General features: G+C 43.3%; 1 protein-coding gene across 6 annotated transcripts in view; it reads left to right on the top strand.

Annotated features, from left to right (window-relative positions):
* The window catches only part of LOC100577332 (GATA-binding factor C), an 84,082-nt gene that overhangs the window by 40,505 nt on the left and 30,829 nt on the right, over positions 1-12,748 (top strand). The gene's annotated exons all lie outside the window — the stretch shown is intronic.

Genomic DNA, 12,748 nt, shown 5'->3' with positions numbered 1-12,748 from the left:
TACCATTTAAATATTGCGAAAAAATTACGGTGGATTTTTTACCCGACTAATAAAGAGGTAGAGAGAAACACGAGGTGGAGAAAATTCATCTCGTAACAGAATCATTCTCTCGGAAATGGTCGGGTATCCGGGGCGAAGCTGGCGCGGAACGGCTACCAGAAAAAGGGTCTCGTCGATCTAAAAAGAATCGTCGTGGAAGTCCATAAATCTTGGGCCGCGGAGAACGAGAAGTAGGAGGGAGGTGGAGAGAAGAGTAGAGTAGAGAGGAGAGGAGAGGGAGGAGTGTAGCGGGTGGACGGTGTAGGCCGACTGGTTGGCCGGGCTCTCCTCCATCGTTGGTGCCCGCGGGCACGAAAAACGCGGCTGCCGGTGGCGCGCTCGAATAAATCAAACTGGCGTGAAAATCAATTGTAAGACACTCGCCTCGCGTGTACCCTTCCCTCCCCCTCCTCTCCCTCCATCCTCTCTCTATCCATCTCCGCTGCTCTCCCTTCCCTCCTCCCTCTCCTCCCTCTCCTCCCTCCTCCCCTCCTCGCGCTCTCGTGGCTTTCGTGCGTTACCCGTGAACCGAGTCACCTTCCTTTGTGTGTCCCCCCTCCCTCCCCACCCACTCCCGCTCGCTCGCTCGTTCGTTCCGCGTTCGTTCTTTGTTCCTGCGCGCTCGTGTGCTTCGTGTGCGCGAAGGGTGTGCGCGAGTGTGAGCGAGCAGCGTATGTGCACGCGCGCCACCGTACGCTCGAGCGAAATGGAGAAGCAAGTTGGATAGAGCGAGAAGTTTCGTTGCGAGGCGAGGGGTAGAGGATAGGATAAGGTAGGATAGGGTTGGTTGGTTGGTTGGTGGTTGTTGTTGCACAGGGGTGGCGTCGAAGAAGGGCAGAGAGAGGGTGTAAAGTCAATACGCGGGTGGAACGCCGCGCAGACGCCAGCCGTTGGCCAATTGTAACGTGCGCCAACGCTCATGGCGGAGATACGGCGCTGCGCGGCGTTGGCGTCGCTCCATGTTGCCGTCGGGACGGCATCGCTGCTTTCCTTCCGTCCGCAACGGTTGTCCCGATATCGGAATCGATAGAAACTTGGTCCAATTGGTAGTATTCTTACGCCCTTACGACAATGCAATTTAGGTTTGGATTAGGATTATTAATCACTATGTTTCACTCGGGCAACGATTCGACAAGGATCGGTCAGGTGCGTTTCTCGAAAGTACACTTGACGAAATAATACATTCACCGATAAGTGCACCGACCCCTTTACGTACAACGAGCAACTCTCGGGTATATGAGAACGTTACAGAAGCTAATAATAGGCCGAATGACTCGAAACCGGAGTGATCGTTAACGAAGACAAAAAGCGCAACAACGCGCGATTAATATGAGTGGAGCTGCCTCTACCGGACAATTTGCTTGTCATTCTCCTCCATCGAGAGGCTGTTGAAATGCCCGACAATGAGTCGGGCACAAAATCGTCCAATTCTCTTCGATTCTTTTTTTTTCTTTTTTTTTCCGCTCTCGATTTATCTTTGCATTTTTTCCAGACGTTTCTTTCCCCGTCGTGTGTCGTAATCCTCCGGTTAGTCGGAAGGAAGGAAAAGGCGAGAGCGGAGAAAGGAAAGGGACGAAGCCGGTCACTCGTGATCGATTCTCGAGCGTTTCCGGTGGAAAGTCGGGAAACGAATAATAGCGTGCGCGGGGGTGGCTGTGCGCACCCCCAGAGGATGAGCGACAAGTAATGACCGCCGCGGACGTTATTTATCGCTTTGCCCCGGTGCACACGCGAACACGTAGGCGCGCACCGGCAATTTCCACCGATAAGTGACCGCGTGCTCGCGCTCGCTCACGCCTGTCCCGGCGATTAGTCGCGCGACTGAATAAACGGCGTGACGATCGCTCTAAACTCGGACAACACCGAATCTCTCTCGTCTATTAACCGGCGATCCTCTTCTTCGTCTTATCCTTTCTTCGTCGACAGTTTGAAATTATAAACCCTTATCGTACAATCGAGCACATCGCGTGTAAAATTGGAAGCGAAGAGTCGCCAAATTGTCTTATAACGACTCTTATCTAAAATTCGTCACCGCCAGATGTCTCACTCCGCCAATTGTCTTTCTCGCAAGTGATCGCTTACGTCGCTTCTTTATATATAACGTTCTTGTCCCGTTGAGAATCGAAATTATATTAAATTTTTTGGAACGTCCAAAGTCAAAAATTAATATCTTCGTAGATATATTATTCGTCGAAGCATCTTGAGGTGTTTCGTAGAAATCTATAATCGCCTTAGTAATTCTCGTGAAAAAAGTAAAATGGAAATTAAACTACGATTCCTCGAATCGAAATTACTGCGAAACGCGTGTATCGTCGAAACCCATATGTTTCTTCCGTTATCCGATAATCTGTTTGTATATAATAAGCGAACAAGAGTTTAGAATCAAAATAAAGTTTTTCTCTCGTATTTATCGTTTGAAATCGAAAACACAGCGAGGGATAAGTGAAATCGCAACTGTTTGGGAGGGATCAGAAGCCATGTTTCCTCGGTTGACGACGTTGCTCGAAGCAGCTGGGAGCCCGTGTACGATCGATGGAGTCGCGGTGGATATTCGGAAGTCTCGGTGCAACCGTGGGGAATGTAATTTATCGCGGCCGTATAAACGCGAACGAACGCGCAACAACTATTCCCGGCGACAGTCATGGGCTTTACCGCTAAGATACACTTACCATTCTCATCATTAAAACGTCCGCCGGTTGGTTGGCCGACGCTCGGGGAATAAACGGCGTGCAAAACGTGGCCCAACCCTGGTTCTACACCTAGTCGAGCAGACACCGGTACACGTGTATATCGATAAGTATATATGGAGTATAAATTATGGCCGATAAAAAGCGTTTATGGTAAATATTAATCGAGGTATTGGCTCATTAGGACGGCCAATCTGTTTCGCTCGCCCGTCCCGCCTTTTATTTCAACGTTACGCGGAATAAATTTACGCTCCTTTCCGCTAACTCGATCGATTATCGAGCACCGTGTCGACCAGTGTATCCACTTTCTTTATTGCGGTTTCAATAGAGTGGAAAATATCATCCTGGAAAAAATTAGTTTTACGCTTTACGCCTTGGTAGCTAAAGAACTTGCACACTTTTTGATTTCTTTCATTTTGGTAATATTCCAGTGATAAAATTCTGAGCTTAAAATATAAATCGAGATAAGGGAAAATAAATAATAGCGGTTTAGCTGAGTTTGGAAAAAAGACGACGGATTTTTAATTTTATCGTCGAATGAGAGAGAGGATATATCTGGGTTGTTGTGTTTGATACAAGATCGAAGAGAGGATCCGATGTTTTAATTTTCACAATACATTCCACTTTTTCCATTGAATTTTCCTCGGTTCGGAAAAAAGAAATCGTATATTCTCGTTACGAGAACACTTGAACGAACACTTGTGTCTATTAAGAAAGACTCGTTCTCTCGAAATAAAAGGCGAGAAAAATGATTATTCCTCGCGCTGATTCACCTCCTCCTCGCCTCTAATCGTTTAATTCGCTCATTATACTTACGTAAATAATAAAACGGATAAATTGTGCATACCTTGCACACGAGCTCGTCACAGTGGCCGAGCCTTGAATATTAAAACAATTCGCCTCCGCCTCCGATCTATGTCTCCAATTTTATCGAACCGAACAAAAAGAAAAGAAAAGAAAAACTTCACGAATCGAATCGTCATCATCTCGGAGCCGTGCGATTTTTCGGCCGAAATACACATCGCTTCTTTTTTTCCCGATATATCCGGCAACCGTTGGAGCGTGCCCAGTCCTCGGTGGAATAATAAACGCGAGGCAAGTGGGTACGCCGCAACAAAGAGGCCTTTCTACCGTGCTTAGACCGTGGCATTATTATTTATTTATAGCGTCATTATGTTGTCTCTATTGTTGTTGCGGCTCTCGAGACCGTATGGTAAATGTTGACCGGGTCTCTCTCCCTCTTTCTCTCTCTCTCTCTCGTCCTCGCGCCTTCCTCTCCCTCTCTCTCTCTCCGTCTCTCCTCTCTCGTTTTACTTCGCCAGTGTTCTCGAGGCACACGATCGAGAATACATAATTATCGAACGTTTTTTGCCGACGGCAGGAATCAAGGACGATACACGGGTATTTTTTTCTTCCATTAACAATTATAATAGACTGGGACCGAACCGAGAGATGGAGAGATTAAAGGGAGAGGGAGGGATTGGAAGAAGCCGATCGGGAAAGTCGAACGTTTTAAGAAGATGGAAAATCTCGAGAGAAAGAGAGAGAGAGAGAGAGAGAGAGAGTGTTACTCGAAGGATGGAAGAGAAATCTTTCGAGTGTGTGTTATGTATGTGTATGCAGTTATTATATCCGAATTGATTAATCGAGCCGGCCATGTTGCATCATCGCGCTATCCTCCGAGTCGATTATCGATCGATGAAGCAATTATTTAAGTAACGTATAATATTTTTGCGTGCATTAATTATACACTCTCGTTTACTTTCCTTCAATTTGGATAATTCCCGTTCAATTAAATGATGCGTTTATTATTAAATGTTTGTTCGAGAAAGCGAACACTGTGTAAAGTCTTATCTAATTGACGTTATCGCGGACGAGGAGAGGAGGAGGGAGGATTCAAAAGTGGAGGAGGAGGAGGAGGAGGCGGCCATCGTGGATGGTTGATACGATTAACCTGGCCAACGTGACAAGCCAAGACGGATTGTCACGAGGCACGTTGGATGACAGCGGTTGAATAATTACCGGCGACTAATCTCGTGATCGTTGACCGAACAAATAACAGTGGCCTGAAAATATATGTGTGTGTGTGTGTGTGTACGCGCGCGTATGTGGATCGAAAAAAGGGAGAGGAGAGAGAGAGAGAGAGAAAGGTAAGAAAAACGGTGTTGATGAATGGCGTGGCACGTGGAAACGCGTCGCGTTTTCCATCTGAGCGGAAAAGTCGCGAGAAAAATCGCCTTCGCGGTCGCCTTTTTGCAAACGCTCATTATAAATTTAAATCGAGCCGTACACACGCCTAGGCAATCACGTTGAGCCGCATAAATCGACGCAGGCGGATGCTTAATATAGAATCGATTGGAAGGATAATTTTTTTTTCTCTTTTTTTTTTTTTTTTTTCCGTTTTACCAGGAATCAGGAAACGAACGAACGAGTCGAGAGTTCTTTTGGTTTTGCTTGGAATTGCTTCGGGGGAGGGGAGATGAAACTCAAGTTCAGCTTCGATATTTTTTTTTTTTTTTTTTAAGAAAATTAACTTTAACGCAGTTCGAGAGACGAAATTTTCGAAAATCTCGGTAAAAGATTTTTCTTCTCGATGTGTTTGGAATCATGGAGAATCGATTCGAAATTTTTGCACAAAATAAAATTTTCGATAATCTTAATAAATCTTAATAAATCGCATAAGAAATCATGAAACGAAGATCGATAGTTCTTCGTCTCGATATATACATGGAATCGCGAAGAATCAAAGATAATATTGGAAATTTTCAAAAAATCAATTTTTCACAATTCGAAAGATAAAATTTTCGAAAATCTTAATAAATCTGGTGAAAAATCAGAAAAACTAACGTCGACAGTTCTTCATCTCGATATGTTTAGAGTCGAAGACAATGATTCGAAATTTATAAAATTTTTGCATGATGCGAAAAATAAAATTTTCGAAAATCTTAATAAATCTCTCAAGATATCGATAGTTCTTCGTCTCGATGCATACGTGCTTGGAATCGTGGACAATCAAAGATAACAACATTGGAAATTTTCAAAAAATTAATTTTATCATAATTCGAAAGATAAAATTTTCGAAAATCTTAGTAAATCTGGTGAAAAATCAGGAAACATCGACAGTTCTTCGTCTCGATGTATTTGGAATCGTGAAGAATCGAAGACAACGATTAGAAATTTACAAAATTTTTGCGCGATGAGAAAAATAAAATTTTCGATAATCTTAATAAATCTCGCAAGAAATCATGAAACGAATATCGAGTTTCTTCACTTCTTTGCTTCGATATTTTCAAAAAATTAATTTTACCACAATTTTCAGAAAGATAAAACTTTCTGAAAATGTTTGCAAAGGAAACCTATACGGCAGAATCCATTATTACTGAGAGATACACTCCTTCTATAAATCATCGACAATTTCTAGGCCAATTTTCAAAAAATCAATATTACCTCAATTCTCAAGAAATCGATCGTTTCGAAAATTTTGAACAAAGGAAACCTGCATAAATAGAATCCGTATATTGTTTTTCGAAGAGACTCGATGGAAACTCCTCATTATGAATCAATCGACAAGATGTTTTCTATGCCTGGAATATTATATACTCGAAGCGACTTTTCTCGCGCGTTTGGAATCCCATGATTGGTGCACGGCGTAGCGCTATCGGTGGCGATACCGGTATCAAAGGTGGCAAGGCTGGCCACCTTGCCCCAATAAGCTTGAACAGGATATTCAATCCTGTCCCGTTGTCGGCCGTGTGCCGTGTTGTATATTGTCTGACGTGCACACGGCCCGATTGCACAATCCGTGGCACGCTTATGCACGACAAACTCGCGATATATTTACCTGTACACGGTTTTACGTGTACACGCGCGCCTCGTAACCACTTGCCCGCGACGATGGAGTTGAGTTACCTCGATCGCTCTCGCGGATGATTGGCGTGGATCGACGTGGCCGAACGTTCTCTCTCTCTCTCTCTCTGACCTGTCCCTTGGCCAACTCTTCGTCGACCCGAAGAAATAATAAGTCGGGGGGGAAAAATTTTAATTAGTAATTCTAAATTAATTATAATCGTTTATACGTCGATGAATGTTTAATTAACTCGCGAGAAAGCGTTTAAGGATCAATATTTGGGAAAGTGGAAAGTTGAGTCGAGACACGGAAGGAAAGGTTGAATGTAAATGTTGTAAATTGAGAGAAGACGAAAAAGAAAAGGTGGAGGGAATTTTTTTTTTTTTTTTTTTTTATATTATAAAGTAAAGTGTAAAATTGAAATCCGTATCGGGATAATTGATCTTATGGAATGGAATATTAAAGTTTCTTCGGTATAATATCGCGATGAGGATTAATTGGAACGGTTAACAGGATAGGAGGGGAAAAAAAATGGAGAGAAATAGGAGAGATTTTCGAGAGATAAAATTTAAGACGGCCGCTGAAACTGCTCCTCTGTCGCGCGTTACACGGAAATGAAAATGGAAAACGATTAGTGGTTAATTAATTCGGTGTTTTACGACCGCAATAAACAAGTATTATTCGTCTGTGAATATCGATTAACGGATTGCAATAAAAGAAGAGATGCGTATAATCCACTTTCTTTCGTTCATTTATCGCGCAATATTTCCCAATATTGTTATTATTATTACGATTTTTCTCTCTGTCATGCTAGATTAAAAAAAAAGAAAAGTTTCCAGACACGAATCGAATTATTGGGAAAGTTAAAAAAGAAAGAAAAAAAGAATACAGAGGAACGAAGAGCGAGACGATAAGAAAACTTGGGAAGGAAAGGTGACCCGTGTCAACGTCGACGAGAAGGAATCGCGTGGAAGTTGGAACGACGGTGTCTAGTTACGAATGCGCGGGCGACTAGGTGTCGTGGCAAGAGAGCAGCGTTGTAAAACGACTTAAATGCCACACACCGGCGGCGTTACACACCTGGGATAATGATACTCGTCCGTTGTGTGTTGCGCTCGGCTACGCGTCGCTTTTTGCACACGCGCGCGCGCGCGCGGGCGCACGTGCACGAACGAACAAGGACGCACGTGTATCCCGACAGAGACAAGAAGAGAGACAGCAGAGGGCCGTGTATACGCGGCGTTATATACGCGTCGGCGGCGGTGGCGAAGTTTTGTCCAGTGACGTAATTAATGCACTGGCTAGGCTCGAACTTTCTCGTGTCGAGGCCGGTGTAATACCGGCCAATTGCGCTTAACCCTGATCACGATTCGGAGATCCAACCTTTACGCTCCTTCGTACGCTCATAAGCGAGATGTTTACCGCGATACGTGCTCGCCAGAGAATTTTATTGCACCGAGTGCATCTTCAAAAGTTAATGGTCTGGTTCTTTTTCCCCCTTCGTCGTATCAAAATTTAAACAATCTTCCAACTCTACCTTTAACACGTTTCCGATATCTTCTCGACTCAATTAAACGGTTAATTTTAATTTTAACCTCAATTTTCGAACATCTATCGCCTCTTCATCATCCAAATTTTTAGGGAACCCTAGATTTACCGCTCTCGCGTTTCATGTTTCCAAACCAACAAAGCCATAGAGCTTTAACAATTAAACGGTTAATATTAATTTTAATCTCAATTTTCGAACATCTCGCCTCTTCACCATTCAGATTCCTAGGGATCCCTAGATTTACCGCTCTCGCATTTCATCTTTCCAAACCAACAAAGCCATAGAGCTTTAACAATTAAACGGTTAATATTAATTTTAATCTCAATTTTCGAACATCTATCACCTCTTCGCCATCCAGATTCCTAGGGAACCCTAGATTTACCGCTCTCGCATTTCATCTTTCCAAAGCCATAGAGCTTTAACAATTAAACGGTTAATATTAATTTTAATCTCAACTTTCGAACATCTATCGCCTCTTCGCCATTCAGATTCCTAGGGAACTCTAGATTTACCGCTCTCGCATTTCACGTTTCCAAACCAACAAAGCCATGGAGTTTTAACTAATTCTCGAGTTCCAAAAATTCTTCGCTCTCGTTTCTCTCTCTCTCTCTCTCTTTCTGTGGAAACGGCGCGCGCGAGAATGGAATAATGGATAAGCGGCGCTGCGTGGCGAGGCATTAATATACAGCGATAATGACGCTCGTGAAACGATTAAGCGTCCGATCGGAGGTAACGGCGGAGCGAGGTTGGTCCGCGCGGACAAGATAATTTTTCCTTGCAACGTGGTCGTCAACCGGCGGCGAAAAAAACCGCCTCCTAATTGGATCGTGGCAATTTGTCACGATCGACGGCCGCACGGGAAATCATCGCGTAAAGGCAGCTACGATTTTCAATTATCGTTTTAGCCGATCTTGTCTTTCACGTCGATCGCGTCTGTCTTGTAATAGGCCGGTAAACGACATTGCAATTTTCTGATAACGGGAATTGATTTTAATTTTACCCGCGGCCGGTAACGATCCTTGCTTCGTTCGGTATCCCATGAACCCCGCTCGCTTACTACTCCTCTCTTGAAACAGTATTATTTATAGGTCGGGGATGTTATTCTCCTTCTCCGCTCGAATTATGAACGTAAGTAGCGTTACTCCGTTATTTTCGACAACGGGATGCGATCAATCTTATTTGAAATACGATTGTGTGTAAATTTCATAAAAAAAAAAAAATCGATGTTATCTTCCTTCGATCAGATTGGAAGGAACCATTGGTTCCTGATCAAAAACTTTCGAAAAAATTTTCGAAAAAATTTTCGAGATCCTTGGAACGATTTATATCTATAAATTGAATCCCTCTCAACGTCTTATTCGAGTTAAGACTTCTTCTTCCTCGTTGAATTACCCGATTTCACGGTTTTCTCACGGTTGTTTCACCGACTCGCTACTCTCTGAAAGAGAGAGGAGGAGGGATCACTGTTGTTTCGTCCTTTCGTCGTTGGCCACCCGGTACATCCAGCCGATACGCCTGGACGAAAGTAAGTGCCGAGTGTGGGTGTGTGTAAGAGGTCCAGCCTTGCCTCGGACGGAGGCTGGGTGTGGCCGTGACTAAAAGTTCACTAGAGCACACTTAACACACTTAACACGCGGTTTTCTCTCCGCTTAGATAGACGAAGCCTATTGCAGGTATATACCCGCGTTGTTGGCAAGGAAGCGCGAAATGAAAATTCCAAGTAAATGTTTTTTTTTTATAATCTTACAAAGGAATCTGTAACTTGAAAAGAAGGGGAAAAAATTCTCTCGAATTTTTAACTCGATGTGCATCGATATTATTAAAGATCTCGTCGATCTCGATCATTACCATTTCGTTATTAAAATTTTTCCAGCCGTCTAAGAACGATTACTCACTCGATAAAAAGCTACGCTTTTTTTCTTTTAATTCGAATCGTCTATTCGTCGAATTAACAATCGTCGCAATATTCTCACTCTGGAAGTTAAATTAAATATCTCGGTCGACTGGGAAATTTGCATATCGAGCACGCGGCCGACCGAGCGTCGATTCCTGTTCTTCTCGATCGTGCCTCGATCCGGCCGTGATCGAGGTGTCCTTGCGATTTTCTTTCCCCCTCCTTTTTTTTCCTTCCAAATTTTTCAACGAGAAAAAGAAAATTCGAGCAATTTCTTACACGACGCGTGTAATAATCGATGACGACGTTTAAATGCTCGTCCGCGGCGCGGATAAGTTGCACATCCTCTCGACGCGATTAATAGCCTTTGCCAATCGTTTCTCAAGGGGACGTCGAGGAAAGCGTGTTCCACCGTCCAGTCGAAGGAATATTTTCATTTTCCACGTTCGTCGATTTTATCCGTGTATATTTGAACGTTGAATTATTAACGCGAAACACATAGGCACACTGTAATAGTGACATTTAGACCGTTTCGCTTTTATCATTATTATTATTATTATACCCTTCCAAGCATATATATTCTTCTTCTAGATTTAGAAAAATGCGTCTCCAAGGTGTGTGTATATACAAATCTCCTCTTTATAAATCCCGTAATTTACGACTTCGCCAATATTCGCCGGTGTTATTTTTCCTCCGCGGGAAAATAAAAATCTTTTTCCTCGAATAATACGAAAAGTTATCTTTCGTTTCAATAAGACGACGCAATAAGAGATATTCAAAAGTCGAGTCGAAGAAAAAAAAAAAAGGAAAAGAAGGAAAAAGAATTAATCGTGGTGTCATTTTTTCCATCGAAGCGTTACGGATATATATGCGGTTGAATAGCATTAACGATATCGTTTGCGCGAGGAGGAGGACGACGATTGCTCGCTCGATCGACGATTTATTCGTTCCGGACGCGGCTCGTTAATTGCAAAATTACAGAAATCAGTTAAGTCAATGAAATCGCGTAACATAGTGTTTGAGGCCGTGAACGAGGATGATGATGATGATGATGATGATGATGATGATGATGATGATGATGATGATGCCATTAAAGTGGCATCGAGCCGAGCGGTGCGCGCTCGCTCTTGGTCTGGGGGACCACACGCGCGCGTGTAGACACGTGTATACACGCGCGTAGTTGGACTGTATGGTAATCGGGTTGCTAGTCGTCCTATCACATATATATATACATATACCGTATATATTATCTAACTGCGGATTATGGACGGCGAATCGCAATTATCCCGCGTCGTCTTCGCCTCCTATCATTTCGCGCCTCCTATCGACGAGCAACCGTTTTACCGATCATTAGACGGTAGTTTGCTCAACGTTTAAGACGAATATATTTTACGCGGTGGAATTCTTCACGCTCGACTACTCGTATTTTCAGATAGCGGACAATTCGAGAGGAGTAAAAGTTCAATCATCATTTACTACACTAATTTCGATAAAAAGAGGATAAAGGAATCGAGAAGATGTAGTAAACCAATCGAGGAATATTCGACTTTTCCCGTATCGAGTCCGTGGTTCTATTTTTTTCTTTCCTTTTTTTGCAATTCAACGAGAATCCACGGAGCAGGGACAGTGATCCGTGGAATTTCACTTGGTAATCGCGTTGCAGTCACTTCACAATTCGCCCGATCTCAATATTCTAATTCCGCCCCGGAGAGAAACGGTATCTATTCAAATTGTCCGCCGTCCTCGCGCTGTGGACGGTGAATTTAAAAAAAAAAACATGCGTACGCGCTTGGACGATGGTGGAGGTTATGTTTATTCGCTACGTGAGAATTCTAAGGACGAATATTTGGAGGAAAGGTTAAAAAGACGTGTGCATGCGTGGCGTGAATATTCGTACAATCTTGCAAGATATTTAATAAAAAAGATGAAAGAACGAAGAAAAGAGTATCGTATATTTTTTCCTCATGCGCATGCGTGGCGTGAATATTCGTAAAATCTTGCGAGATATTTAAAGAAAAAGAGTGAGGAAAAGAGTACGCTATATTTCACGCATGCGTGTTCTCTAAAAAGAAGGAAAAAGATATCTCATGTGCGCATGCGCGATACGAAAATTCGTGAAAGAGTGAGAACGTATATTTCGAGGAAAAGATGAAAAAGGAAGGAAAAGAGTGCGCGATACGTTTTTCGCGTGCGCATGCGCGACGTGAGTGTTCGTGAAATCTCGCGAAGAAGGAATATTTGGGAAGGAAATTGTGTAAAAGGAGAAGAGTACCGAATCGGAACAGTTCGCAGTTTATTATTCGTTGGAATTCGATTGCGCAAGCTTCACCTGCTTCGCGGAGGAAAAGATCAAGGTGGAAACAAGGTGGTGGGACGCTCGGCTGGGAGAATACGTGGAAATCCGTGTCGAACGAAGTTCGCTATTGAAAGATCGAGCCGGTGGAGATTTATGTCGTGTCGGGACCGTTTACTTGTAACGCCTTGAATCGTAGATGGCTATCCTTGCGGAAAGCCGCATACGCGCCACTATCCCGGAGCAACAATGAGCCGTGGAGGTTGAAATCGAGAAGCTATTCTGTGTCATAAGAGAGTTGAGACTGTGTCTCGGATTCGCGGGATCGATGCTTCGTTCCTCTCTCTCTAAACGAACGGAGATTGAGAGAATTTCGCAAATTGTTTGAAAGTCAAAATCATTCAAATTTCATTCGTTCAGACGAAGAAAAATTGTTAAT

Source organism: Apis mellifera, linkage group LG8 (assembly GCF_003254395.2).
Source record: "Apis mellifera strain DH4 linkage group LG8, Amel_HAv3.1, whole genome shotgun sequence".
In the NCBI taxonomy this organism is placed as follows: Eukaryota; Metazoa; Arthropoda; class Insecta; order Hymenoptera; family Apidae; genus Apis; species Apis mellifera.
The sequence above is the reverse complement of the archived record's forward strand: the minus strand, read 5'-3'. Positions and strand labels throughout refer to the sequence as shown.